Raw genomic sequence first — 4,599 nt, 5'->3', positions numbered from 1 at the left:
TCAAACAAGAGATGAAACTATAGAGCCAGAAGACATTCTAAAGGAAGAAACACATTTTGAACTATAAGGAGCCAACTTAATGGCACTAAATAGCAGTAACAACAATAAGGAACTCAAAAGAATGACATTTAGGTGCCTTCAAAGGATTGAGAGAAAGATAAATGAAAGACAAAATCAAGGAAAACACACACACACACAAAACAAAATACCCTAAAATAATTTAGAAAAACATTACAAGAACAAACTGAAAAAAAAAAATCAATAAAACATTAAAGATCATACAAGCAAATACAGCAAATGGAAGTCCAGAATATTAAAACTAAGATTTCAGAAACAGATATTGCATTGAAAGGGAAAAGGAGTAGAAATGAATCAATGGAAGATCAAATTCGCAAGATTGAATAAAAATCGCTCATTACTAATATGCTAGAGGAACAATTAGATAAGAGGGCAACAATAAAAAAGGAAGTCTAAAAATTATGTGGGACATGATGAAAAGGAATAGCTTAATTATGACAAGAATTCCAGTGTAGAAGAAGACCAAAAAAACCCCAAAATTAATTTTAAAAACCTCATTCAATCCCCAAAAGGATAGCTCCCAAGAGAAAATAATTTTGTTTTTTGTGGGGGTGAAGATGGGGGACGGGATCTATTACACTTTTTAAAGTTAAATTTTGATATGACAAAGGATCCTGAAAGCAGCTAGGGACAAATGAAAATTTATGTACAAAAGAGAACCAAGAAGACTAAGTTCTAATTTCTTAACTAAAACCAAGCAGGCAAGAGGCAATAAGATGACATATATAAAATTCTGAAAGAAAAATAAAGATGCCAACCAGTGAAGAGTTATATACCCAGTAATACTGTCACTCAAATACAACAACAAAATTAGGACATTTCTGGATAAACAAATAATAAGGAAGCTTGTAAAAACTGGACCAAACATAAAAGAACTACTAAAGGAAGTACTTTGGAAAGAGAACCAACAAAACTGAACAACCATCTGAGAGTAACAAAAGCTTGATTTGAGTAGAAACTGACTCAATGGCACTTCACAACAACAATAATCACACTTCTATAGATAAAACTGAAAATAATACGTATTTCAGAACACTTAATCGTGCTCATGAGGATCGTATACTTATACAAAGTGACACTTATTAGAACAGAACAAGGAAATACTAAATGGTTTACAAACAGGAAAGGTATGCACCAGTGTTGTATCTTTTCATCATATTTATCTGTATGCTAAACAAATATTTCAAGAAATTGGGTTATATGAAGAAGAATGTTGCATCAGATTGTCACAATGTGGATGAAGTATCCTGGTTCAGTTCTTCTGTCCCTTCAAAACATTGGTAGGACATAGGTGCAATATACACACAAAATGAGTCAGAGACAACAATTTAGCAAGCAGAAGATTTAATAAGCATAGATGTTCTCACAGAGCAGAGAATGGGCTTTTGCCTCACAAGAGAGGGTAAGCATCAAATGTGCTCCTGGTTTCACTTTTTATGCTATTTTCCTTTTGGGCGGATTCTAGTCTTTTGATAGTTTCTCCTGATTCCTACATTTTCCTGTCATAATTTAAGGCTCATAATTGGTCATTTCTCCCTGAGTCTGATGTACTTATTTCCATTGTCGTGCTGCAGGACAAGTACTAGACTGCAAGGTTGGTTTGAACTGCAAGTTTGGTGGTTCAAATCTACCAGCCACTTCTCAAAAACCCTATAGAGTTGTTATGAGTCAGAACCAACACTTAACACTTAACAACAATAATTGGTCATTTCTTTTTGAGTCTGATGTATTTCTTTACTGTTATATCAGTCCATTAAAATTTTATTCATAAGCTAATCATAATGCTGATTTATCATAATGATACGATTTTTGTAGAGTTAAGATTCTGCTTCCAGTTATACCAAGAATCATATCCCAGTGTACATATACCAAGAATTGGATCACAGTGTACATCCATTTCCTGTGTAATTATGTATATATAAGGATTTATTGTTCCTAAAGCGTTAAAAGTTATGCAAAAAGTCTTTGGTGTTGGGCCCAATTGAATTGCACCATGAAAATACAATTGGTTGAAAACATCCATAGACCCTGGATAGGTTTATAGATTTAGGGATTATTTGTAAGATAGTTACTTCAGAGTACTTGGCTAATTTATTAAAAAGAGGAAAGTTCTGTGATTCATTTTTCTACAATGGATGCCCCTGAAACTGAGACTTTCTATTATTTTCCATTAGGGGGAGATTTTCTACACATACCCAGCAATTTGTTAGTTGCCCTCTTTTTTATAGGAATCCCATTAATTTCAACAACCATACAGGATGAAGAGGAGAGTGAATACCTCTAAAAGTTTTTAAGGCTGAATAAATGGCTCCTGTGTCTTCTAAAAATTGAATACATTTATCAGCTAGGCCCACAATGACCGGGGGCACCTCATGAGAAATGTTTATCATACATATAGGAGCCATTGCCATCCCCAGGTCCATTAGTTCTCAGGTTCCTCAGTGGCCAAGAGGATCTTGTGACTTTCACTGCACTCCCTAGTGAAAGCCGGACAGTCATGCACCCAATGCCCAACCTTACCACATGGAGGACATGGTGTTTTAGGTACTAGTTGCTTTTATCATTCCCAGTAATGGTGTCCAGGCTTTCCACACCAGAAACAATTGTTGTCCATCTACTTGCCTGGGTCAGAGGAGGTGGTTTGGTTCTGAGCTGTTAACGCTGCTGCAAGAACTTTTAATGGTCCTTCCCTGTTAGCATCATATTCTGATTGTTGTAAACAATGGTGGCTACTTCTAGCAGTTTTGATGGGAGACTTGGGGGACTATTGTTAGTCTTTGTAATTTTTTTCAGATCTCAGGAGTTGACTGGTTTATAAAAGTAATATTTATAACTATAGTAGCTTTGGATGAATTGGGGTGTAGATTAGTATACCTAGTTACATATTTAGCTAGGCATCCTCTAAAGAGGGCTGGGTTTTCATCTATCCCTTTTAAAACAACTGTTAATATATAAAAATTGACAATCCTAATCTGGATCTGCTTAATTGTTGTCAGGAAACAGTATATCATGTGGCTCCTTGCACTGTTCCTGTTTGTCCCTGTTAGTAATTCCACAAGGGATCTACAATGTGGACTACCACATTCCCAATGGTAATGTCTACTGATGAACATGTAAATTATCTCTGTATTTTTGAGAAGCTGCCTAGATTTAATTTTTGTCATGTACTGTGCAGCACCTAGAGAGGACCACTAGGATGTCTTTCTAGGTTAGTTCAAAAGTCAAAGCTAATTGTTCAAATTCTTAATGAATTTAGTGGGATTTTCTGAAAAGTTCCCTAGCTTCTAGCATTGTTTCAAATCTGCCATAGAGAATGATACATGAACCTGTACCAGTCCCTGAAACTTCTTGAAAAGATAATAGACTAGAGAGAAAAAGGGACCCGGGGTGGGGGGGTGGGCACTGGAGCTTGATTTCAGTTTCACATGTTCTTCCATTTTAGCTACCATTGTCAGTGGCTTTTTTAGAGGACTTATTTCTACACAACACTTGCATCTTTCTGTCTCTTCTCTAAGGGCCATAAAGGCTTGAACATAGGGAACCCCTAACAAGTTTCCTTCCCCTCTAAAGAATAGGTCTAATTGTAAAAGGGAGTTGTAATTTAGATTTCAGTTTACTGGCCATTTCTCTTTGTTCACCAGTATATATTGGGCCCAGCAATATTACATAAAAATATTAACTTCTTTTATGTAGGATGTCAAAATTAAGGTTTTCCCTATTCTTCAGTAAGCATCCCAAAGGGGAATTATTAGAAATCAATGGATCTTGTCCCATGACACCTGAGAAGAAAAGGTGAGTCCATAGACTAAGCATCCCTTGTCTTGGGACCAGTTACTCAGTGAAAACCACCTCAGGGGAGAAGTCAGGGCATCTCTTGGAAGTTTCCTGAAAATAAAGAAGTACTAGGGCCTAACATTTTCCTGGAATCATTCCTTGACAATGGTTTCCTACCACAACACCTCAGAGGAGGGACCATCAGTCTCTCTTACAAATCAGAGTGCCAATTCCTGGTTGTACTGACTTTAGTCACCAGCCAGGAAGTGGGACATTTTAATTCCTATTTGTTTGCCTCCAAAGAAAAAGGAGTCAGCCAAGATTCCCTCATGAGATCTAATACTATCAGTAAGGATTTCGGCATAACTTTCTAAGAGATAGAAAGTAAATTCTGTTGAGTTTCATCCTGAACTTCTCCTCCACCTGAAAACAGAAGCAGAATTGTTTCATTGAGTCCCCCAAAAATCAGAGTAGCAATTTCTGAAACAAAGGAATACCTTAGTAGACACTGTGTACATTTTCAGGGAAGGGACTCCTGAGTAGATTCCCTCTCTGAGTTTGAAAGAGACAGTGTTTTTAAGGTGCTAACAACCTCCAGGACCTGCCTGGAATGTCATATGTCTATCTACCTCGAAGCATGACCATGAGTAGAAATATGAAACCAGTGGAACATACAAAGTATGAATCTAGAAAAATTGGAAGTTGCCAAAAATGTAATTTAATGCATAAAGCCCAATATTCTAGGCA

This window comes from Chrysochloris asiatica, unplaced genomic scaffold (assembly GCF_000296735.1).
Source record: "Chrysochloris asiatica unplaced genomic scaffold, ChrAsi1.0 scaffold00507, whole genome shotgun sequence".
NCBI classification, from domain to species: Eukaryota; Metazoa; Chordata; class Mammalia; order Afrosoricida; family Chrysochloridae; genus Chrysochloris; species Chrysochloris asiatica.
Note: the sequence above shows the minus strand (reverse complement) of the source record.